The 27,137-nt window shown below is 39.4% G+C and overlaps 1 protein-coding gene across 5 annotated transcripts in view; it reads left to right on the top strand.

Annotated features, from left to right (window-relative positions):
• Positions 1-27,137, top strand: part of dab1a (DAB adaptor protein 1a) — a 216,744-nt gene that overhangs the window by 64,025 nt on the left and 125,582 nt on the right. For 4 of the 5 annotated variants that reach the window (XM_005923244.3, XM_042221365.1, XM_042221366.1 and 1 more), the window contains exon 2: positions 15,455-15,463. The exons of the other annotated variant lie outside the window; for it this stretch is intronic. The gene's annotated coding sequence lies outside the window, so the exon portion shown is untranslated. The remainder of the gene's footprint in view (positions 1-15,454; positions 15,464-27,137) is intronic. 5 annotated transcript variants of the gene reach the window in all.

Below are 27,137 nucleotides of genomic sequence, written 5' to 3' on the forward strand. Positions count from 1 at the left end.
TCTAAATACATTTGCATTTAGATCAAGGTAAATATTAAAGGTGGGCGTGCGAGTATTCTTCCACACTGGAATATTTCTCTTGTTTTGTGTGCAAATGTATGGCATTAATATGCAACCATGTAGGGGGATTATTCAGATGACGCTGAGATTATCACTGGCATCATATAATTTTTGAAAATGTTTCATTTTGTGTGTGTGTGTGTGTGTGTGTGTGTGTGTGTGTGTGTGTGTGTGTGTGTGTGTGTGTGTGTGTGCAGCAAATTAATGGACATGACTTTTACAGGTTGGACAACAATGTCAGCCTTTTAATCCAATCACAGGGCTGCTAAATCAAATTATACGGAGAACCTAAGGAAAGGGTGTGTCTATACAACAGAGCTGAGCTCTATGCCTGGATACAGGGTTACAAAGCCAGCCATGTTAGTCATCTAATATGGAAGTTTAAAGAATCCCTATTATGATTCTGGCCATGTCATACAATTTAGACATACAGTACTGTCTAAAAGTATTAAACCACCCTTTATTTCTTTATATTTTGCTTCCAAGGGGCCAGACTTTGTTGTAATTTAAATAAAGTGCCCTTGAACAATAGCTCTCAGAGCTTTCTGGATGTCTTTTATAGTCTTTCATTGGGCATTGGCTACTTTTTCCCTTATTTTTTGTTAAACTAACACTGATCTATGAATCATTCAAGCTTAAAAAGGCACCTAGCTCAAAGAATGAGGCAGTGTTGTGTCTACACATAACAGGCAACTTAGCATATAACCCTTTTTAACTAATATCTTTAGACACTCTGTTGCAAAAATGTTCAAAAAATTTAGGTGATTATCATCATTATTCTCTCTCCATCAGCTACAACTGATGTGTCATGTGCCAGAGGACACCTTATGCACAGTCAGTAGACAGTAAGTCATGCTCACAAATTGAAATACAGTTTTCTTGATGAATCTATTTACACACTGTCATGAAATATTCTGCTTATGGTCCAGGAAGATGGTATAAATGCATTTTAAAACAGAATAAAATTGCCAGTAATGAGGTTCAATTGTCTTGTAATTTGTGCAACAATCTTTTTAATGATGGATTGAGGACCTAACATGTCTGATATGGATTTGGCAGGTTACCATTTCCCATAAAGAAAGAGAAAATATGTAATTTAATAGTTTGACAATTAACTTTTAGAACTTCTATACCAGTTATGATCTACTAGGTTTTTTGCCTCTCAGAATGAAAAGAAACACTAGGAAAGTCTCTAATTCAGGAGGAAGCTGGCTTTAAGGGAAGAGCTAAAATAGCATGTTTTGACTATGAATGTACAGATTAAATAACGATTGTTTTGAACTGTGATTCATGCAAACCTACTTGGATGAAGTCCAAAAACAATAAAAAGCTTTGAATGAGCTGCCAATTTGGTCCCTGTGGCTGTGGATAATTCACAGTTATCCCAATAGCAGTTCAGTTGAAGTAGGGAGGTCAAAATGTACAATTTAGATGTACTGTTGTGATAAATGTGAAGGGTGTCTTATATGTTTGCATAGTCTTGTGATACCTCTTAGGGACTCCTTGAGTTTATAAGAGTCAGTGTAGAGAAGGAAATAAAAGAACAAATGACAAAACACTTGTCAGAGGAGAACAAGAATGCTGTGATAAACACGTCTGTGTATTAATCAAACAAAAAAAGAAATGGTTTCATCATTTATATGCCTTCTGCTGGCTTCTCTTTCATTTATTTCCTTTCCTGGACTAATGGATGGTGTCACATTATGTGTTTTGTGTGGGCTTGTTTGTTAATATTTTACAGTCACTTCCTAATGTGGCACCACAGAAATAGCTATGGACAGCACGTATGTCTTTCTAAGAATGTGAATGGGATGGGGAGCATGAGAAGAAGAGACAGAGGCTGCTTGAATTAAATGGGAAAAGCAATCATTTTGGCCAAATGCCAAGTCATCTCAAATGTAAAAAATGTGAAGCTAAGTCTGGGGGGAAGAGAGTGCAAGAGAATAAAAAGATAAGGGACTTAAAAAGTGGGAAAGTAAAACAGGGAAAAAATGAAGCAGTCGGAAATGAAATAGACAAGTACCAAGCTGTGTATGTGTGGTACTCGAATGTAATGATATGTTCTCAGTGTCTGTGCTTTTCTGTAGGTTTGGCTTGATATGAAAAAAACAAAAACCAGATGCAGATACAGATACAGGAAATGTTATTATTAATTTATCTGAGGGATTGGAAACAGAAAAAAACATCTTGTTGCATCAATTTGAACTAAAAAAAAACCACACCTTGTCACAAAGTTCTCATTTAAAAAGCCCCCGAGTACAATTAGCAAACTTCGTGTGGATGCTTAAATGGTTTTAAAAAATGTGAGGTTCACTTTGAATAAGGTTAGCTGCTATAATGCCGCTGAATGAGGTTAGCGCTGCCCTTGTATATCTAAATGGGGTTAGCAATTGCAGCTTGTGCTTTGGTAATCATGACGTTTGTTCTCTGCTGAATGCTAACGTCGATGCTAACCCAGTTTCATCAATGCTAACGCTGTCTTCGAAATCGAATTAATTCACAGGAGGATGTCAACAATAACCCCTAGAGCATGTATGAGAGGGAACAGCTGAATCCTGAGTGTCTTTGCTTCTTTTGACTCTGATACAAATGAAGTCTCGCCTCACAGTGCAGACGTTAAACGTATCCTTATAATTTTCTCCCATTTTACTGAAAATCAGATGCATATTCACTTCACATGCTGCAAAGATTTAAGCTGCTTTTAATCTCTCATATGCATCAAGCATAATGGTTTAGATAAAAGCGACCAGATGTATCAGAGTTAGCATGTGTGTAAAAAAATCGTTAGCAAGAACTGCCTTTCCTTATAACAAGAGACTGGATTATAAAATCCAAACCCTTTGAAGTATTAATGTGTGTCTCTGTGTGGTTCTATATACATCACATACTTGCACATTAGTGTGTCCATCCATGTGCACACACATGCACATGGATACCCTGATGGATTATTTGCTGTGTGCAAAATATCCAACTGCCTCAGCCAATTCTAATGAACCAATTATAGTAAAGTATTTTCCTCCTCTTCAGTTTGATAGTGAGAGTCATATTGTGGATTAAGCTGCTTTACTTTATTGCATCTCATTAACTTTACCCAAACAATGTTTGAAGTTTAAATCAGCTGTTAAAAAGAACATGGCATCAAAGTGAGGCTCAGAACCAAAGTTAACTAGCAAACTGCTACAGGAAACTAGATTTGATATTAAAATCAGAGATCGATGTAAGGGACATGAAAGAGAGTCATCTTTATATAAGTTCGACTATATGCACAAATTTGAGTTTTAGACTTGTAACATGCTAACAAATGAACGATGTTGATGTAGTATATGTGCATCACAAGCCTCAAAGATGCTGCAAAGTGCATAAATACATACAATATGAATACAAATGAATTTTAATATCTATTGTTACCAGTCCTCTCCTCTCCTTTTCTTTGCTTTTTCTTTTTGCGGTTCTTCCTCTTCATAGCGAGCTCTCTTTTTGGTTATAGAAACCTTTCAAGCAATCAATAGTAGACATAAATTTCCCGTCATTATTCACAGAGGGCACACCGTTTGCTTACTGGAGAACTGCTTCCAAGAATGGGTACAGTTCCCCAGCTGCTAAATTCCCATGGATGTACCTTCTGGGTCAGAAGAGTGAAGCTGGGGTAGAAGTACCAGTTGAACCTGTTTCTGATGACCACTTTTCACTTGATTTATAACTCCAGTAAACATTTTCAGAGTTTCGTGGCTTGTTTTAATCCAACATGATGGCCATTTTGCCGGCAGATTGTCTAACGTGTACCCCTCCTTTGCACAATATCAGCCACCCTCCCAATCCTAAATTAGATAAGCGTTTAAGAAAGTGAATAAACTGGCACATAATGCTCTATTTTTTAAACTGTGTTGTTGAACAGATCACGAAGCAGGATATAATTTTGGGTGTGTCTACAGTGCTAGTGTACGAATATGGAGTATCTAGTTTCTCAGAAAGACCAGCATACTTGGTTAACCAAAAAATCACCAACTGTCAATCGAGAGTTGACAAAAGGTTGGGCAATGTTACAGTGGGCTTGTCCATCTTTTACATACAGTCTTTGACACCACCATAAATTGGTATTAATTGCATTGAGCATTTCCAACCAGCATGCAGCAACAGGATAATATTTTTATTAAAAAAACACAAACAGTGCTAGAAATCAGTGAATACAGTGTGCGTTAGTCATAGTATAATTGATATAAAGTTATAGCTGTTTTTTGGGGCTCTCACAATTTTTGTCAGTGGTATAAGGTGCTAGTATAACAGAGGCCAGATCATGTGTCAGAGCCTTGTATTTTCATCTTTACATATAATCTTCCATTTAAATCAGTAAAACATGAAGTGGGTTTTTTGTATTTATTACTTTAAATAAGACTTCTGGCCTGTGCTCTGTGTTGCTATAGGAACCATAAAGGTCAATAGAAAGTCTTTTGAGTGGGTTTGTGAAGGCTCTGCGTAGGAGACAAATTTACCTGTCTGAACAACAGAGAGACACTCTTTTCTATCACTTTCCTTTTTTTCACATCTCTAGTGTTGTTTTGGTCCCTCCCTCACTATACACCCCTGTTTTTAAGCCTCTCCTCTCCCCTCCCTTCTCCTTAATCCTTCCCCTCACTGGTTTATAGACAGATCTCATCTCCTCTCTTGCACCACACATTGTACTTCAAGAAAGGCGCTCTCATCGACACTGACAGCAATCTAATTGCCATTGCATCCTTATGAATATCTGTGAAGCGTACTTGTTGTGTGTGTGTATGTGCGCGTGCTCAGTGTTTGCTACCCCAAAGCTATTACCGGAGCTGGTTCCCTGCTACATTGGGTGTTATTTTATAGTGTGTCTTTCATTGTGCACGGGCTGTAGCCAGTACTGCCTCATCAACTTACAGGTCGATAGAGTAGTTCTGAACAGAGGATGTCCGTCAATGATGGGAGGTGAGAGGAGGAGGGAGGAAAAAATGAGCAGGGAGGGTGAGATGGAGAGCAACCTTTCCATATTCAGTTCTCCTGTTGTTGTGTTCTGGCATGTCAAAGAGGAAGCGTTTTATGACTGGATCAGTTAACAGATGGGCATCCCAAATAGCAGCAAGATAAAATTTTGTTGCTCTGTTTTATTAATTTCTACACAAACCACACACAGGCGCACGCTCTCGGAGAAAGAAAATCTGGTAAATTCTGCGTGCCGTTTTTAAACATGCACAAGTGTTTACACGTACGCATAAACACAAACTCAGGCATAAACAAATGTCTGCATTCTTGTGTGTGTACATGTTCCACAGAGCCTGATGAGACAGATGGCAAACGACTGGTGGATGAACCAAACTGTCCGTGTTATCTTTAGGTGTAATGGTGCGGTTAATGATTCTGCCTTGCTTGAACGGTATAGAATATTACATAAATTACAATGTATGCACTATCAGTTAGTGTGAGAGACAGAAGAATTTATCTTAGTTTGAGTAGCTGTTCATTAGCCTTCTCTCCTACTCATCAAGCGATACGAGTCGAAATCAGCTAGACAAAGCATCAAAGTTTTGCCCCGAAACTTGTCTGTTGTTAGCCCGACCTGATTGGATTAGCTGGTTATTAGGATGCAGCAATGAGCTTCAAGGCTACGGCATGTTTTGTAACATCTAAAGCTCGTAGTAGATGGATTCAGTTACATGTCCTTGGAGAGACATGCAGTGAAAAAGGCTCACTGACTGTATGTGCGCCAGTGTATTGTGTTGTATTTAGTGCCTGTTTTAGGAGGCTGAGACAGCCAAACCTCCGACAGATTTATTGGTTCTGCACTCTTCTATCCTCCCCAACAGAAAACGCCATACTGCATCCTCACCTTTGACACTTTTGTCTATTTCTTTCATCTCTGTGTTTACAAAAATCTTACGTGAGCACTATCGAGGGCTATGTCACTTTGTTTGCAGCTACCTCTGCGATTCCCATGAGACTACACAAGGTACTGGGATTATCCCAGCCAGTCTCGCATCACCTGAACCAAGTCATCAGTTACTAATGTGTGCGTGGAAGCTTGTGTGTGTTTGGGGGAGTGCGGGTACACATAGGTTAGATCAATTGTTTAAGAAGATGAGAGGATTCGCCAATATGCCAAGACAATATCTCTGTGGGCATTCATGTATATAGATGTATATGATTGTGGGCTCGTGACTGCAAAGGTGCTGGATTTGTTTAAGAATCAGGCAGAATAAACAAGTCGGTGGATATGCAGGTCCTGATAGTCAAACTGTTCATATTACAATTAAAAAAACAACAAATGCTTAATGGCAAAGCCACCTCCCTGGTTGCAGTTATGTCCCTTGGGGCCAGGGATATAATAATGTGAAATTACGTAAATGCCTAAAATGTGTTAACATGCTTTGGAAATTACTCTAAAAAGCAGCATGTTGTGATTCAAAAGTGGTTCCTCTTTATTACTGATTCAGGAACACAATTACCAGCTGATAATGTTGCAGCACATCACCTCCCTCTCATCAAGAAGGTGATAAGCAAAGATGAAGATTGAGTTCATGTATTTAAAAACAAACATCATTTTTAGAGAACAAAGAAAATGTAAAATTTAGTGTAAATACGACCTATTATGTGTTTGCCTTTCATTGTTTCATTGGATGGGAATTATAGAGATGGAGAGAACATGAAAGGCAACTTAAGAATGAAATGAGACACCTAAACAAAGACAAGGAGGCCAAAGTTAAAGTTAACTAAACTTTGCAGTATCTAATAATGTCACTACAAAGCGTGCAGTTATAATGCTTATGGCTGGGACAGTAGAAAGCGTTTTCTGAAACTAATGGGCTATATGGACATAGAAGTATCAGGTATTTAATTGTTTAATTGATTATTACTTTATACCAAATGTCTACTTTTAAAAACATTTTTACAGTATACATGGTTTCTGGTTTCAGCTCCCTCAAATAATTAGGTTTTCCAATTGTGAAATGCTAACATGCAGTAATGAGCTTGAAAACGAAGCAAATCAAAGTAATACTGCCTTATAAAGTAAATCTTTGAAAACTGCAGTGGGCAACCTTGGAGAAATGAACAAAGTTGCTGAAGGACACGCTCCTTTTGTTCTAAGTCATCGTCCCAAAAATTATTTTTGGTTTGTAAATGAAAAGCTTATTATTGCAGACAAAGCTGCATTTCCCTATGCTGTTCATAGTGTATCGTGTTTTTAACTTTTTCAAATTGTATTTATTTGAATAAACTTATCAAGGAACACAGAGCTTAGCTTACAAAAGGTAATACAGTGGAACCCCGACTTACGAAAACCCCATTTAACAAAAAATTCAAGTTACGAAGGCACTTAACGCCAATATTTCTGCACGTGTTACAGCAAAATGCCTATGTAACGAAATCCGCTGGCTCTGATGGGCTGAGCCCAGAAGGCCTACAATGCCCACAATGCCTTCCGAATCATGTGACAACCCCCTTTGTGTTTGTACTTGCGCTTTGCTGTTCCACTTGAACTTTGCTGTTCCACTTGAACGAAGTATTGTTGTTGCAGTTAGCAATTAGCCTATAGCCTATCGTTCACTCAAAAGGAGCGATGGGTGCTTCGACTTACAAAAGACCCTCGGGAACGAATTAATTTCGTAAGTCGGGGTTCCACTCTCTTATTTTGTTAACATATGATATAAGAATGAAAATACCCAAAGACCGAAAAGTGTTGACAAAAAATGTGAACTAGTCAAATAAAGAAAACTGGGGGAAATGTAACAGCTGTAACTTATAATAAATTGAATCTACTATAGTGTGGATGTGAAAGAGTGTTGGCATAGACTCTGTGAGCATTCTTGTGCGGAAAGGTTTTTATATTTAACAGACTCAGCCAATCAGATTTAAGATCATAGGGTAGGGGTTGAGGGGTCAGGGGTGCAGTGAGAGCAGCACACTCTTAGAGCTACATACTGGTCTCATCTAAATGCTGGAGTCAGATTTTTAATTGTTGCTCTGGGTATTGATTCGCCTGTTGAGATGGGGAGCAGATTTGTGATCCAGCAGAGAATAGCGATGGGGTAAAAGGAGTAAGAGGTGAGGTTATTACTGGCTGTATACTGCTAAACAGTCATTATAATGAAATTCCACCCACTTTTTATTTTGAAGTTTTACATATCAGGGAATAAAAAAATCATCTCGTCTTATGCAGGTCTTATAATGAGGTTAAGACAACCTCTGACAAACTAAAACACTACATATCAGTATCTTTGCAACAGCCAAAATAAGCCAAATTAAGGTTAAATGCAGAAACTGTTGAAAAAAAGCTAAATGCACTATCACTGCTTTCATAGGAATTAAGATGGTAGTAGCAACCAGGAAAAAATATGATTGCCCCCATAAAAGTATCTGAATGCTGGCTTGGTACATTCAGTTGTGCGTTAACACAATGCCAAGGAGAGACATCGGCAGTAATCTTAGAGCATTTGTTGCTACACAACAGTCTGGAAGCAGTTATAAGACCTTTTTCAAACAATTTGAATTCTACAGTGAGAAAGATTATTCACAAGTAAGCATTCAAGAAATTTCCAGGAGTTTTACCAATGGTCTAGTCAAACTGTAGACCTCAACCTGTGGCACGACCTTAAGGAAGCTGTGCATAAACCCCTGCAAACCTCACTGAACCTACTTCAAGTTATCGCTGCTAAAGGTGGTTCTATAAGCGCATGACTCATGGGGCATACTTAGTTTATCACATATTGTTTCTGCATTTTGATTTAGTTAAATAAATAATAACATAGGATAATTACCAGATTTTAAGATGTAGTAAGCAGAAAATAATTGTTGTATGTTCTGATGTGTAAAACCTTAGAATTGATAAATGGTGTGCTTTGGTTTTTATTGTGACTGTATACACTTTTTACAGCACGCAGCCTAAAAATGTTATTTTAGAGAAGGACAGTCCAACCTCTAAAGGCTGGCAGGGACTATTTTTTAATATGTTTATTTACTCTCAGAGCATAGTAAATAAATTGGAATAGAGGATATCTGTTTTGTTGCCAATACAACTTAAAGTCCAATTTATTTTCTAGCACTAAATTGAAGGGATTGAAATAGCGGACCAAGCCCCAGCAAATTTGTCACAGACTTTGGATCACTGATTCATTATATATCTCATTTTCTCTCTCTAATATTGTGCTGCTTGTAATTTCCTTGCAAATAGCCAAAAAGGATGTATTAATGTTATCAAGCTTTGGGCTCTGATCTGTGATGATACATTTGAAGGTCAGTCCACGTAGAAAAAAATGGAAATAAAGAGCATAATTTAATCTCAAGTGTATTTTAATACAACTAAACACGCAGGATGAATAGCAGGGATGACATGCGGTCCATTGTTTTAAAAGCTCATAGACTAATTGCTCTGCAACAAGGACCACTTTGGAATAAGAGGACCCTTCCAGAGGAACATATTGAAATAGAACCTGAATAGACTGGTGATATGCAAATGCTTTGTGGAAATGTCTTGTGTGTATTTGTGTGCGATAGAAAAAGTCAGAGAAACAGAGTGCTTTGATTCATGTGGATTCATTTCTGTTTTGTTTTTTTTAATGAAATGTTTCTGTGTTCTGATCTCCTCGTTTTGAGGCTTAGTGGAACATCTCAGGCTAACCGTGTTTTGTGTCCCACAAAAGCTAATAATCACAGATGTGTTAGCTGTTTCATTTTTGTTTTCATAGAAAGTGCCAGACTTGCAGAGAAAAAGCAGCGCCACTTCAATTTGCACCTTCTCTTTAAAAAGTGTGTAAACAACACGACAAAGTGCTTATGTGTTACAGAGTGTTAACAATACCTTAATAGAGGGCTTGTGTGATTGCTTAAAAAGAATATGTGTGAGAATTCGGGGGGGGTAAACACTGTGTTGGTACTTACCGTATTTTTTTTCCCAGAGATGCGACAGAGATTAAAGATGACAGTGATTCATATAAGGTTGAACTGCTTCGATAGATAGCTGAAATGAAACGCTGACAACAAAAAAAGACTATTTTGTCCCTAATGTGGGGGATTGGACCTTGGTGACAGTCTCTATAAAGAGACTAAATGTCCTCCTCAGTGGCTCCCCTGTCCCAAAGTCTCTCTGCCCCCACTTCATACATATACATGGCTGCTAAATAGATGGTTCATGAATACTATCAGGGCTCGTCTGTGATAGCATTGTCTATAGTCTTACGTGAGTGTGTTTGAAAATGCGTTAAAGACCTTTTTCCCCTCGTCATAAATACTATTACTGGCTGTTTGTATTCAGCCGGTTTGCATGTTCATCTCGGCTTGTCGTCTGCGCCCACTGGCAGCAGCCAGTGAAACTTTGTGTTTATCAGCCTCAGCAGATCTGTATTTAGCTTTTCCCATTCACATATTTCAGCATTTTTATATTTTTACTTTTATCATTCACGCACAAACCGTGCACCGAACTTCTCATTTCAGAGTGATGCTAATCAGGCCAGGCTTTTCCTGTGAGTTTCCCCACCGACAGACTGACTAGGTCACTGCTATGGCGGTCCTAGAGGCCATTATAGTCCTCTCCAGAGAATCTCTGTATTTTTAGACACTAGTTCTTATTCTGCTTTGGACTGGAGAGGCGACAAATGGCTTTGTTATTTCTTATCACAAAATATCTATGTTACTTTTTATTAATTCATCTAAAAGTGTGGGTGCCTTCCTTATAAACATGCTACACAAATACAATCAAGCATTGGTATTTACATCACAGGTTGTAGAGATACCTAACAGCACACCAGTAATCAGAATCAGAATCAGAATCAGAATCAGAATGGGGTTTATTGCCAGATGTTGAGGTTTACAACATTAGGAAATTGCTGCGGTGCTTCAGTGCAAACAATAAGAATTAAAGTGCTATGTAGAAAGAAAGATGGTTTCTCCCAACGAGAACACGTGCTTAGACCTGTCTTTTCTGGGTTAACCCTCTGTGCTGTTCATGTGTGTATGTGTATTGTCTCTACACATGTGTGTCTGTAGGTTTTTTTAATCATTACGAGTGTCCATGAGGGTGAAATCTTTTTAATGCAGCTGTTTATCGGAGGAAAAGCCTGAGGGCAAGAATTTCTTTCTCTTTCTCTGGCGCACACACACACACACACACCTGCCCTTTAATGAAATGTTAGCTGCTGTGGAGTTTTGTAGTAGGTCTGTGTGTTTCGGTTGTGAGACTTTATTAGTAATGACTTAGTATTGTGTATGTTCAAGGGGAGTTTGCTGGGTTGGAATGAGCCGCCTGCAGCTTTCCCTTTATTACACTGTGCTGTAACTCAGCTGGAGAACTAGTCCCAAACCTGCTCTCTCACTCATTGCGTGTGTGTGTGCGAGCTTGCGTGTGTTTACCTGTGGCAGCTGCCACAAGCATGCTGTCTAATCATGTGATGTGTCACTCCTCACAGTGGAACAGATTCCACACTCGGATTGCTGTCACTCTACGAGGGAAACATCACACATCTCTGACTTGTCAGTGTTTTTAATTGCATTGCAATCACACTGTGATATAGTCATCTGCAGATATTTATTGGACATGATGTACGACATATAGCGGATCTCGAATCTTTGATAGAAAAAATCAACTCAGATAAACAAAAGTAACTCACTAAATATGGAAAAAATGAAACCATTTTTTTTTTTTTTTTACAATAACAAGTGGTAGATTTACATAAGCACTTTTGACAGTCAGCACTAGATGCTCAACTTGCTATTTGGTTGGGGCTTTTATCGAGGTAACTATGATCTGATTTTGACACCTTATCTTTTTTCTTTCCTCATGTGTTCTTTCCATACAGAGGAAAGCTGATTGGCAGCTTTGTGTGTCAAGTCAAAGCAGCATTTTTCAGATCACAAATAAGCCACCTTTACAACCAGCTTGTGAAAGATGTTTTCCCTACTCTGTCAGAGGAAAGCTTTAAAAAAAATTTGTTTTTCTTTTTGGCATATATAGAGCATATTGTATGTTATGTAAAAGACATTTGTCTGACAACTTATAAATTGTGTAACTACAAAATCCAATCTTTTCAAAGTCTCATATTCATACTAAAACACTAAAGCACATTAGGTCGTTTTCCGCTACAGGAAATTTGGAATTAGCAGTCCTGATGATTAGTTACATTTTGAGAAGATGACACCTTGTATTTTCCTGTTGACCCACTACCTCAGAAGGAAAGAAAACATGAAGCTACAAGCCCATGAGGTTTTATGCAAATTTGTAGAGTGTTGTCACTTTGAAAACCTTTAGTTAGCACGGTGACACTTGAGTTGCAGAGAGGAGAGCGTCGAGAACATAAACAGGGCAGCAGAAAGATCCTTGAGACAGTTCTGGATTAGTAGAAGAGATCCTTGGGGAGAGTTGGAAGCTACCTGAATACAAGTTGATCATCCACAGCTGAAAATGACTGCTCAGGTTATGCTGCTCAGACAGTTTAAAAAGACATGTTAGGTTTATACAGCAACTTGTTGGTCCCCATCAACATGAAATCTTGATGACAGGGCTACAGTGATACAGTTTTAATTAATTTCACCTCTGCTGGTGAAAGACTTCAAAATGACAATGACTGGATTGCTACTGAGGCAGCTCTGTGAGGGGAGCAGCGAGGAGGTTGCCGCGTGTGACAACAGAGGCCGTGCTCTCTGACAGACCTTTCTCTAGTGCTGTCAAAAATGTATGACTCTAGGTGATGCAAAGTACTAATTAAAATTGATTTCAGAGCCCTGCTGGTTTTGTGCCCTTCTGTGATAGAGCTCCTCTCCCTTTGCATTTGTGCTTTCATTCGAATTTTAACAGATTTTCATGTCTCTGCTCTTTTACTCCTTTATTTCTCTCTTTGTGACAAGCAAATTGTCAGTGCATCTGCTAATGATGGCAGGAGTATTGTCATTTATTCCAGCGATACAATAAGTGTGCACATTGTCTGGCTGTATGTGCAAAAACATCCACACATATAATTAGATGTAAGGATTTCTCAAAATGACCTCATTAAAAGAAGTGATCATCAGTGGAGGGAAACGCTAAGTACTTTTGGAGAAATTGCAACCAACTAATGAGGACATTGCAACGACTTCCTCTTGAAGACCAAAACAATAGAGATGGAATATAGGAGACAAGCTAGAAAAAATGAGAAAAGTAAAAACAGGTGAAAATGGTCTTGACAGATGTTGAGATGTGGAGAGGTGGGTGTGGCTGCCGAGCAGTGTGATGGGAAAGCTGCAGGCTGAAGCGTTCAGTGGATAGCTGACAGTGAAAAACAGACCACAGACATCCATACATCAGCCCCTTGTTCTTCTTGACCACCTGTGTCTCTGAGCCATTCTGTCAAAGTCTAAACCAATAGATTGATGCGGGAAACATTTTCCCTCAAAGCTTCTACCTCTGTCTTTTTTCATAGCTTTATTTTTCCTTCTTGAATATAGAGCTTGTCTTCCTGTAGCAGTTGAGTTCACATTCTCTCATCGCACTGCAGGATCCACAGTGTTCACGCAGAGTCCGCAGGTTTAGGCTCTGGTTTTGATTTGTGTTTGTGTGTGAGTTTCAAGCTCCTGATAGTGTGTTTACGTGTGTGTGCCTATTTGTTCTGTGTGCATGTTTTTTTGTGCCATGTGAATATATGTGTGTTTCTCTACCTGCCCAGGCTTGGGATTAAATGTCACTCTAGCAGATTGATGTTCTCTCTGATAGAACGCCACAGCAGGAATGAATCCATTGCATCTTGCAGATGGGAATAGAAAGACACACTTAGAAAAAAAGCTAAGTCAACGGAGCACACGTGCTGCTTCAAATGCCGTAATTTTCATAGACGCACTGCCACATTCTTTCAACATTTTCCTCACAAATAAAGCGAGGCGTTGACTGTGCATGGTCCATATTCAACATAGGAGGAGATAGGTAACATCAGCAGAAAAGGGTAGTAGGTTAAACACTTCCTTTTTCAGCACATGCAGGGGTCACACACTGGTAATGTGCTGTTAGTGGCTGGCAATGCGCCACGCAGAAAGGGCACACTTTTATGGCTTCAGCAAAGTGGAATAGTGGATGACTGATTGTGGGTATGTATGAGTATGCGTTTAGGCTTTTGTGAGAATGTGAACATATGAGTATGTGGATGAACGTGTGGCAAAAAGTGTGTGTGTGTGTGTGTGCGTGCATAAGTGTAAAGAGTGGGTGATTCAGGGAATAATGTACCTCTGCTGCAGTTCTGGCATTCATCCATTTTTGAGAATATTTCTATCAGGCTCTCCTCTGTGGGTGACCGCATTAATACCCGTGAATGAGCTTTTTATGTATGATTTCACTATTACATGCATATACCTTCATTGGCCATTTTATTAGGTGCACCATGTTACCTTATTTATTTGTGGCATACATTTAAAAAGGAAATATTCCTCAGAGATTTTGGTCCACATTGATATGACAGCATCACACAGTTGTTGCAGATTTTTCGCCTGCACATCTTATGATATCAAATGAGATCTGCTCATGGAGGAGGCCATTTGGGTAAATTGAACTCAGTGTCATGTTCAAGAAACCACTTTGAGATATTTTGAATGTGGTATGGCAACGTTATCCTCTTGGAATCAGCCATCAGAAGATGGGTCAACTGTGGTCAAAAGGGGATGGACAGGGTCAGCAAAAATACTCAGTCTGTGATGCTTAAACGATGCTCAGTTTGTACTGAAGGGCACAAAGTGTGCCAAGATAATATCCTTTGCATTATCACATCACCACCAGCAGCGGCCTAAACTGTCAGTAGAACCCAGGATGGATCTGTGCCTTCATGTTGTTCATGCCTCCTTATGATCCAATTATCTGAATGTAGCATCAGAAATCGAGTCTCATTAGTCCAGGCGATGCTTTTGTAATCTTCTGTTGCCCAATTTTGGTCAGTCTTTGTAAATTTCTGCTATTTAAAGATTTGATTTGCTTAAAATGCAAGTACAAAGATGCTCTTTTGCCTACCTTGGTTGTAACTTTCCCTTTATTATGCTCACTTTGAAATTCAACATGTCCACATGTCTAAAGAAATATCTGCCTTGTGACTGGCTATTTAGATATTTAACAAGCAGTTGAGCAGGTGTACCTAATGAACTGTATATCTATACCTTGCAGTCATACTTGTACTGAAACAGTTCAACAAACAATAAGGTTGACAGTATATTTTACATGATCTTTTAATTACTGCAGTCATTTATCCAACAAAACTACCAAATATTTACAAGTTTCAGCTTCTGTTTTGATGCACTGTTTGTGTCTGACAAATTGTAGTGTACAAATAATGAGTCAGTAAAAAACAAATGCTGTTGGAGCCGAAATTACACTAGATGCATCGCCTATTTTTTCATCTACTATTTCCTTTTCTCTTCACTGCTTCTCCTGGAACAGCTGGAGCAGGTGAGCATCTTCTTATCACTTTCTCTTACCACTCCCACTCTTGTAAGCTGTGACTGATCCTAAACAAACACTTTAATGTGGTAGTATGTGTGAATGACACAAATCTCTAATATGTCCTCTTTGGGCTGTTTTTAAAATAAATAAATAAATAAATCGTGGCATAGGCTCCAGAGTGGCCATCAGTATTTCTTGCAGGATTTTATGGTAACAGTGTGTTTTCAGTACAATCACATGAGACTCAAAGTAATTCTAAATTTCTCATTTTTGCACTGGAAAAAACCTCCCCTGCATGCCACATTTACAGGCTTTAAGTCAGAACTAGTCATGCTGGAAAATGTAATTCACTTCACAAAGTCCCATATTGTCCAGGCTCTCAAGTTTATAAATAAGCCTATCTGGCCTCTACAAATCCTCAAAAAGAGGAAATGTTCTTAGCAGGCAGCAGCAGAGAAGCTGTCCTTGGTGCTGAACTCAAGGGATTTGAGAGCTGGAATATACTGTCTCAGCTTGAGTTTTCTGCTGGAACACTGTGGGTAATAAACACGGTGCATGGGACTCATGATTGTATCTAAAACATTACGGGGAGTTGCTTCTGCTTTTTGTGTTGAGTAGACATTTTGGGGGAGAATTTGTTGTTGCACAGTATAAACTTTCTTGTGGCTGTGCAACTCTTGTGTTTGTTTTATCTGTCTTGCTTATACACTCATTATTTTTCTGAATGTTCTGTGTATTTGTTTTTCCCTCTCTCATTTTGAAGATCCCAGTGTGATTTTTTGTTTTTTTGACCACATTCAGATGTTTGGGAAAACAATTAATTGCGGTTCCCGATCATTTCCGTGTTTGATGATTGGCTTACTCTTTATGAAACACACAGGTGGCACAGAATAATAAATAAATAAATATAAAGGCCCATTTGGTCTTCTGCCTCTATGAATACTTTAAGACTGAGCTGCAGATCCAAGCTTCTGTGACTGTGAGGAATGAAGCATTACTTGATCTAACGCCAGCTGTGGAAATCTGATTGATTTGGCTTTGTCTACAGAACAGCAGTGGGTGTAGCAACATTGCATCATGATGCTGCTGTCAGACAAAAACCTCATACCTCCACTGTTGATGTTTTATCGTTCCTGACTGGAATTGAATCGTGCTTTTCTGAGTGCTGATGTTTTTTCCTTCTTTGTTTGTTTATTTTTTTTATGACCGCAAAGCCCTCAGGGACCCATTACAAACCAGTTGTGTAGTTTGAAAATGCCCAGACATCAATTGGAATATCTGACTGGATGGATCAGTACCTTACAACAACATACATTTCAGAAGAACAAGTCTTGAATCTGACAGCAGCAGTTCGGAGAGTGAATGGAAGTGTGTGTAAACAGATAGTGGGGAGAAGAGACGGCAGACTTTTCAGAACTGTCTTCACTTCCAGCTCATCTCTCTCTTCATGTACCGGAATGCTAGCTCACATCACACTGAGAAATGCCTCCAGCAGCATCATTCCTGCTGGTCCACACTTTTTAGCACAGTCAGATACAGGATATACATGCAGCATACAGTATACGCTGCTTTCCGATTTACACGCTTTTATCGCCAAAGAAACGTGTACACCATCTAAATGCTCCTATCCATCTGCCTTTTTTCCTCCTGGTACTTGTATGTGTATGCAAATGTATTTGTGTTAGCGCACGCATGTGTCCCTCTGCTGTAAAACACACGCTCATTAGATGTACGTTCTAAACACAGTAATTAACAAAGTCATTAAGGCTCAAGCAGCTCTCCTGCTGCGGGTGAGGAAAAGCCAGACAGTCTGATACACACACACACACACACACACACACACACACACACACACACACACACACACACACACACACAGATCTGAATGTTTGCGTACATAGTTGTCATTCATCAACATATGCATAAAGAAATGTATATCCGACTCAACAAATTCAGAAATTAAGAAAAATAAAATATGCATGTATGACACAAAGAAACACCTGCTAATACAAACGCACAACTGTCCTAATAAAATCCATCTTCACAGATTTCTATAAATACTTCACATAATATCCAAAAAGGTCCATGTCCTGCTCTCTTGATGTTGTGATATTCAACTGTAATATTATAATGTAAACCAGACATGTGTGTGTGTGTGTGTGTGTGTGTGTTTCCAACACAAAATGCAGTATTTTAGATTTTCCACAAAACACTTGAATAACAATAACAATAACAGAAACCCCCTGTCTGTCTGTGCTTTCTTTTCTCATGTTATTCACACATTTTGTCATTGTTTCGACTGTGGTTTTGTTTAGGTGAGGCTAAGGTCAAAACAAAATTTGACAAACTAAAGGGAGAGTGTGGTTCAGGGGATAGTGTGTTGTCCACTAATTGCAGGCTTGGTGCAATTAGTGGGCAACAGCACTAAGTATGGACTTTCCAAAAAGTTTACTGAACAGGGTAAACTGCAGAGTTGTACCTTGGATGCAAGAGTAAAGTGTGGAATTAGAATCTAATACTCATTTATTCATTTAGAATGTGAGGGTGGAACAAAAGACTTTACCATGACATGAACCGAAGAAGCAAACATTTACAAAGACCCACTTGTTAAAAACTGGTGTTAAAACGAGGTTTTTGTCTGAAGAAGAAATCTCTGCTGCCTGGTAGCCTCTCAAAAAACTGCCAAACAAAATTAGGTGTATCTCCAGCCTGCATAGAGCTGGGAACATACACCTTCTGATTTACCATAGTTCTTTGGTAGTACAAAAACTATCACAGGTTTTTACCCAGGGTGTCCAGTGATGCAGGCAGGGACACATTTTACCATTTACACCTCCAGGAGCACTGCTATACAGAAGCTGTCTGGTACATGACTTGATTGAAGAAGATGCTTGAATCAAGTTGAGTTGCTTCATATTAACTGAGTGAGTACTATGTGAAATAAATTCACTGAACAAACCTGTTTGGCTTTGAGGTCTGAAAGTTTTGTAAAAGGTTACTGAGAGCAGGAAACAATGAAGCAACGCAGTTTGATCAGCTAAATCATTGGGGTCACACATGCCACCAAAGGAGCCACCAGCAGCACAGTAAATGGAAACATATAGTTGTATATACATGATACAAAGCTGCTGGCCTGTGATGGTATGTTGATTAAAATGTTGCTTGTAAAAACAGTAATAAAAAATCAATATCCCATTTGGGATTGTGTTGTTATAGTGAGTATCGGAACAGCTGAGATTCTGTTTCCACAGGTAATCACAGCTATTATAATATTTGGTGTCACAGCACAACCTCGACTGTGATATTGCATAAGCATGTTTGCATACAGTTGTTTTGTGTGACAGCACTCTACCGTGTTTGCTTCCAGGCGAGTTCATGTGGATTAGCAATGCTAATGCAATTTTAAACGACATAATGCGCTCGAATACAGAAACAGTCTAAATGACATGTTTTTATATGTCTCCATTATGTGTAAATATATATAAATGAATCTCTCATCTCTATCTGTTCCAGTGGATGACAGACAAATACATCTTAAACACCTGACAGGGAGATAAAACTGTGGCTTCTTATTCTCTCTATGCCTGTGGGTATGCATGAATGACCATTTATAGACACACACACAATAACTAACACAAACAAACAGTGTAAAGGCCATTTGCTACTTGCTGCATTCTGTCTTCATAACGCTCCTCTCACCAGGCAACTCGCAGATCCCATAATTTAGCCCTTATCTTGCTGGTGGAGGTTGTTTGTAGGGGAATGTGTGCTTGTGTGTAGGTGTAAGTGTGTATGCTTTGAAGCAGCCACTTTTATGCCAACATAGACTGGCATAGAAATGGCTGCAGCGACTTTACACACTTATTTTTTTCACCACTACCTTGATTTGCTCTATTGTTTGAGTCTTAAAAACATTTGACATTTGCAATCATTCCTCACCACTTTGGCTAATAACTGCATATTGTTGAGTAGGTGGTGCAGTAAGACGGGAAATTGCAGGCATAGTATTATAAAATGTTAGTCAATCGTCAAAGTTACTTACAGTTTAGATGTGAAAGTTTGACTTTAGTAATTATTGATGCAGAAAGCTACGTGCCAGTGGAAGAAGCTTAGAGGAGGTGGACTGGCTGGCTTTCAGCATAAAAGCATATACAGAAGCCAGAAGCTGAGAACTGACATGGGATCAATGCAGCAGGTCTTATTTAGATTCCAATTACAGCCATTTGTGATCAATTGGCTCCTCTCCTCAACGGCAAACCAGGGCACTGCTTTGATCAATGGCCACACACCCAGAAACACAACCATAAACAGACTTTGTCATTCTGGTTCTGTCTGTGTGTTTGTGTGTGCACGCGTGTGTGTGTATACACACAAACCAGCACAGGTGCAAAACCATTCAAATGTGTTTGATCAATGCCCACTTGGCCTGAGAGCAGGATCTGCATTATTTCATGCTCTGTAGTTTGGATTGATCGCAGGATAAAATGATTAGTGAAGGAATCTTTTATGTTGTTATTTTCCTTTTCCCCTCACACCAAGCCTTGCAGCATTGATTGCAAGAATACACATTTGTCCTTGAATGTGTGCTTGTGTGATCTTAGTTTGATATTGAGATGCGCAACAGGTACATCTTGAAGGAGCTCACAGGTTTCAGTTGCATTTTATGGTGATTTGTTGTGGTTTTTTGTAGCATTGTATACTCTGTGGTACTAAGTTTTCCCTTTGAAAAGACAAGATTCTACTGAATCTTATATTTTTGAAACTTTTATCAATACATAAAGTTTCAACATAGTTCTTTCCACCCACTCTCAGTGGACAGTGGGTAGCAAAAGATTGCAGAGTAATAACACTTTTTCTTGAGTTTGGGGGCAATGGAAACATTTAGGCAGTTTGGAAATTGTAAATATTTTTTTCTTCTTTTAAACTTTTAAAGACTACTCTGTACCAATTTTGATTAAGATAACATTTAGCTTAGCTTAACTTAACTTTGCCTTAATTTGAAAAATTGCAACATGGCAAGTTGAACTAATATGGCAAGCTTGGACTTCCATGCACAGTTTGAACTTGGCTCTAATCAGGAAATCTGATGGGACCTAATTTTTGGAAATCTATAGACGTGAGAATGGTGCCAATCAATGATAATAACATTAATAAAGTTAAATTTGAACTGCAATTGAGATGATACTGGACTTGTTTTCCAACTAATATATATACAGGGATGATGATAATGATGATGATGTTTATTATTATTATTAAATTCATATTAAAATCCTATATAGAACCAAGACTACTGTCCACAGTAGTCAAAATGAATGTAAGCATTTGTGTCAGGAGTTGGTCCATCACAAAATCACAAAAAGTTGATAGAGGATAGAGGGTTATTCTTTCTGTTAGTTTGTATTTAAATTGCAACAAATAAAATAAATTAGATCCTTAATTGTGGATTTCCAGTTGTGGCAGCTCTGCTCTCTGTTTCACCTTGAGTGAGACAAAATCTGCTCCATGCCGTCCTCGCACGCACGAGCATAGGAGGGCAGGTGAAAAATACAGTATGTGAGTCAACATAAGGAAGATACTGTAGCTAATCTCCCCTCCAGCGATCAAACCAGGATATTGACAGTCTCACGAGGCGATAATTGGATGATCGGACTAAACAGCAGATCACCCAAAACTATTAGTTGTAAATGAGGGGGTGAAAGAAATCACTATAAAAAAAAGAAGGTTTGCTGTCTGGCCCTTAAATAGACATGTAGTATTTGTTGAGTGGGAGGTGGAGTGTGAATAGTTTTCCATAAGAGAATATTTGTTTTGTTAAAGAACTGCTAAATGACCTCAAATCATTGCAGATGGCTTCACACAGATGCTCTGCCACAATATTCACATATACAGCAGCCCTCCCATGCACTCTTCCAGCATGCGTCTGAGTCAATATGTTTGCTTTGTTTGGCTGCGTTAGTTCATTTTGTTGACTTATTTTCTGCATCAGAAACAATCGCTGCAGAGATTGGGAAGGGGATTAATTTTATGCAAATGTATGCAAATAACTGTGACACAGAACTCCATCCGCATCAGTTCTATGCAAATTATGTTTGCTAAACAGCCATACTGGAAGAGCCCGCATTTCCCAGCCCCCTCACATCCCACCCACCCCTCAACCTTCTTCCTAATCCAAACTCCTCACCCTTCCCTCCCCCTCCAGCATCGCTCTATGCTTCTCTTATTATCATTTTCCCATTTGCCCCCATTCAATCTCCCTTAATCCCCCTACACCGTTTTTCTTACTTGGCCGACCACTCTGCGCGGGCTGCTTTCCCCAGTCTCACCCAGTCCCCCAACCCCTACCCCTTCCTCCTCTATCAGCTCTCCTCTGTAATCCTCCTCTTCATTCCTCCCCCCTCTCATCCTTCTGTGTGCTGCATGGCTGTTAGTGGTGTGAGGAGGCACTAATGGGGCTTGAGGAAAACATTGTCATAGTGCCTGGAAAGCATACAGCCGGGAGCCATGCAGGAGGCAGCCAGGTAGGCCTGACATTAGACTTGCAAATGGAAGGTTAGCAAAACACAGAAAAGATGGATGATGAAGGTTAACGCAACAACTTGAGGAGATACAGAGTGCGATGGAACACCAAAAGACGCCGGGAGAGAGAGACAGAGGCGCTTCTTGGGAAGATGGCAAACAGTCTCATCCTCTGTTGCCCAGTCCTGCCAACACTTGGGGCGGGTGGGGGGTGTAGCGAGGGAGCGAGTGGCAAAAATAGGGTGTCTCTGTCCTCTCTCCATGCTCCAATCCTCTTTTCTGGTTTCCCAGTTTATGAGGAGATTGTGGCATCACGCGTGACACTTCCTTCCTAAAGGCAAGGGGAAGTGTGCAGTTTCCGTCTACCCACCTCAGATTTCCCAGAGAAGCTCATGACAAAATTAAAAATAAAAAAAAAAAAAGAAAAGAAAATCAAACAACAAAAATGAAATAAAACTTGCCGACAACTGGTTTTGTGCTAATTTGTAGTAGTCTCATTAAAAAAATTGTTGACCTTACAAAATTGAAACCTTAAAAAAAGAGTTTGCCACACTGCAACTACAGTGCCAACGCAGAACAGCAGTGTTGACTTTCTTAAGGGGCGCGTGGCGCACTGAAGCAGTTGCTCACAGAAAGACGGGTGAGAGAGAAACTCTTTGCACCCAGCATGTGTGGAGCAGCCACACAGTCTCACACCTAAATGGCATTTGTGAGTAATATGATTTTCTCTACTGCAAGTGCAAGCAATGCAATACAGCTAAGTAATATCTCTCTGCAGAGCAATACTGGCTGTCAGCATTATATGGATGAGTTGATGTCTGTGATGTGTGTGTGTGTGTCTGTGTGTGTGTGTGTGTGTGTGTGTGTGTGTGTTTGTGTGAACGCTTGTCAGATCCATTTGGATAGCAGGTATAGCATTTAAAATGACTGTTCAGAGAAAGGAGGACAGAGTCTTGTGTTAGCCATGCATCATTTGACCAGTTGCATGGTTGACTGTGCCTCAGCCATTAGCAAGGAAGTGTGGAATGAAGGAAATCAAAAAATCAAAACCAGAGTACCACAATTGAACAGAAACTCACATTAGTAACTTATTATTCTGGGGTGGGGTTTAATATTTTGAAGAGGGGGGGGGGGAATAGATTCTGAACTCTAATTTGTAAGAAAAAAAAACTTACATTTTTTAAAGTTTCAGGTTTATGAGGGAAAAACATATCACATTAAGCTTGATTGTACAAGGCTTGCTGTGTTTTAGCCATTTGGAAACGCTTACAATTCTAGCCCAGAATTACAATATAGTCATTACTGGAGAGATTGTAATTTAATAAAACACTTCATTCTGCGGTAAAATATTGTTGCCTCACAGCAACAAGATCCTGGGCCAGAATTTGCTTGTAGCCTGGGACTCCTTTTTCATTATGAACTTTGCATGTAACTGGAGTTTGTCGTTTTTGTCTTGTTTGATTATTTCATGGTAAAAAAAAAAAGTGTTTGATTCTAAAACATGTTACTTGCTGATTTGTTTACAGTCATTTTCTCCTGCAGTAAATGTTTGCATTTCTCACCCTGTTCAACACTTTCATAGGAAGCTTGGTGTGTTGTTTTTATGCTGCATTCTTATGTTGATTACACAGTTATCTTACCTACATGAATGATGGCTTAAATAAGACCAGTGCTGTTCTAAACTGGAATTGTCTTTTAGTTTAAACTGACAAAAACTCCAGCGCAAAAGGGACAGTCAAGCATGAAACATGGAGGGCAAAAGAGACACACACACACACACACACAGGGAAGCAGACAATACAGATTTATGTGGCAATACAATGGCATGGTAGTTGGTGACAGCCATTGTAGTGACATCAAAACTCAGCAGGCCTGCGGCTCTGCTCTCTGTGTGTCTGTATGTACAGACTCCAGTGTCTCCAGCACTTCTCATCTGTCATGGCTACAGATGGCTGCTGTGCCACCATGAGACGCTGCTCTTTGATTATGACAGACATTTCCCTGTGTATGTGTGCTTGTACATTGCTGTTTTTGAGGCTGATATGACAAGCTAGCTAAACGACCAAACTATATGCCTGCAGCTAACACCCCAAACAAATAACACGCAAATGTGACATATAAGCCCTCATATCCATTTCAGTTGTTTTGATCCCATGAGGCCTAATGTGTTACTGTCACTTTTGATACTATCCAGCAAAGTTGTCTGAAAAAAAGCAGCTTAGCTGTTCCTGTTGCCTGCATTCTAATTCACGCTCCATTCTCATGCTGTAGCAGAGGAGTGGGTAACAAAGTGAGCAGAGATGGATGTGTCGAAAAGTGGCAACACAAGGAACAAGAATGCAAGAAAGAGAGAGAGTGAGAGGATGATAGAGTGAGACGGAGCGAGGAGTTTGATTCCTCCAGTTGTCAGAGGGGCTGCATTATTGATGTGCTGAGGATCCCACATTGTCGCCAAGATTCTCAGTATGTCACGTCACGTCCTGTGTGTGTGTGTGTAAGCCACACTAGTTTGTTGTGGTCGCACAAGTCCCACCGGAGTGCTACCTGTCAGCACCTCCATATCACAGGGAGCTCAGTCAGTGACAATAGTGTCTATGTTGGACTGACCACATGGGAAGGCTGTAGTCACACACACAAACTCACACACACTTCTGTACAGATTTGTGGGATGACATGATTGTGTCTTAGATGGGTTTTGTGTTATTCTGAGGATTCTCTTGGGTCTCAGATTCATTCTAAGTTTCCACTGTCTGCATGACCATAATTTGGCTTTGTCAGTCTGCATTATGAAGTTGGAGGTAGTTCGCTGCGTGATTGTGTGCACACGCACGTGCATGTCTGTTTGGATGATGAATCTCTGACATTGAGGGATGGGCCTTCTGCTCTGAGCTTTGTCTCATGAATTCTTTAGAAAGTCTCCTCAGCAGATAGAATATGTCACTATTAGATACAAGTACAGCGGTATGTGACCAATATTCATGTCACACTGTACATCCACAGGTGCACTGAGAAAAATTTCCAACGCCATTGCCAGCATGGAGACTCCATTATCTCCATTATCTCCTATTCTCATACAGAAATAAATGATTTAGCTTATTGTAATTAGTGAGCACAAGTAGACAGCTATGTGGTGAATAACAACGAGTAAAAAAGTAATTTCCTGGGTACTTTTTTACTGTTTGTGGAAAATTCTTTGTAGTTCCAAAAAGAAAATGTCAAAACTCTTGTCTCCAGAGCCAGTGGGTTTTACTCAGAAGGTAGAGTGGTTCACCACTTAGACAGTTGCCAGCTTGACACTTCAGTTCACATGTTGAAATGTCTTTGGACAAGATACTGACCTCCAAATTGCACCCAGATGCATCCGTCGCAATGTGACTGTTTGCGTATCACAGTCACATTCCACAGTGAATGAATAGTGGAATTGTACAGCGCTTTGAGGGCCCCGAAAAGCGCTATATAAATGCAATCCATTATTATTATTATTATTATTATTATTATTATAATTTTGTGAATGCAATAATTCAAGAACGAGGCTACGTACATATACTACATATATCAGTGTCTCATGTGATTAGGTAGAGGATCATCAGGGGGTCCTTTGTCCCCCTTTGGGGGGAAACTCCCCCTGGGTTTAAATCTGGGACTCTCCACCATTTGACCCTTAGAACTGAAGAAGCTTCTCGGATGAGAGGTGAAACGTCTTCAAGCAACTCAAAGAAGTCCAGAGGCTTTTCTTTCCAAGCTCCTTAGACCAAATGCTACAAGGTTAATACAGAGGTCAGGGTTTGAATCTGCCTTGAGGCTATTTACTGTATGTCTTCTTCCAGCTTTCTTGTCTTTTCTATCAAATAATGGATAAAAGTCTAAAAAGATATATATTTAAAAAGGAAAAAAAGACCAAATCATCTCAAACTGGTTTCTTGAACACAGCAATGAGTTCTCTGTAATCAAATGACTTCTACAGTCACCAGCTCTCAATCCAGTAGAGCACCTTTGGGATGCAATGAAGCAGTAGATTCCCATTATGAATGTGCAGCAACTGTGTGATGCTATCATGCATGTATCAAAATGTGTACCAAAATCTCCTAGGAATGTTTCCAGCATCTTGTTGTTGCTGGAAGAATTAAAGCCATTCTGAAGGAAAGTAGCAGGGCAACAAGGTCGACCTAATAAGGTAGCTGACAAGTCTATACTTCCATTAAAAAGGCTTAATGTCTTAATGGAAATCTGTCCATAAATTGTTCAGTTATTGTGCTAACAAACAGACAAACAATCTAATTGTTGGTAGCAGTAACATTTTGAGTACTGAATAACCGAGTAAGGTGAAGACATAACTTTAAACTTACTTTTAGCTTATTTATGTCTTTAAAGACCAATTTATTCTTTTAAAGGTCTATTTAATTTTTCTGTGAACCCTTGGAGGTTTTCCATCAACCAATGTAACATTTTCTGTAAATTCTGTGAATCTCGGGCAGCTCGTCTTGCGTGAAGTGTTTCCAGCTGGGCGTCCTTTACCCGGAGTGGAGTGTTTTAACCGATGCATTTAGACATAAGTTGTAAGCCGCCGTTTTCTTTGTGAGTATTTATTACACGGCGTGCTGCGGGGAAAAGCCTGTTCTAACGTTTGAGTCTAAGGTTTATTTTTTAGCACCTGGCGGCTCTTTTTTACTTCTCATCCGTAAATAATCTGCTCTTTCACGTGATTCAGTTTATTTTGAAAAGTCTCAACAGGATCTTGAGCTTTATTGTGAAAGGTTTATGTGGAACATAAACAAGCGAGACACGCGATGGTGTTACCGTCGTCTGTTGCTAACGACAACGCATAAAAACAGGCGCTTGTCCGTCTGTAGTGTGGTTATATTAAATATAAGAGAAAGAGAGAACTTTAAGAAATTAATATAGCCACTACAGTGACCATCAAAACGAATGAAAAAAATATTGCCGTAAACAGTTTATTTTGCGACACCACGAAACAAACGATAGCGTAAAATGAAACGATAGATGTTTTTATATCGTCATCCGATATATATCGTTATATCGAACAGCCCTAATGTCATCTAATCTATATACCTTTCTACACTTTGATTGTGATTTCAAGTTGCTGCAGCTGAGGACATTTTAAAAGATGGTACAAATATCAGTGCTGCCGATTGGTTGGGTACTT

The sequence above is a fragment of the Haplochromis burtoni genome, unplaced genomic scaffold (assembly GCF_018398535.1).
Source record: "Haplochromis burtoni strain Fernald_Lab_line unplaced genomic scaffold, NCSU_Asbu1 Contig_65, whole genome shotgun sequence".
In the NCBI taxonomy this organism is placed as follows: domain Eukaryota; kingdom Metazoa; phylum Chordata; class Actinopteri; order Cichliformes; family Cichlidae; genus Haplochromis; species Haplochromis burtoni.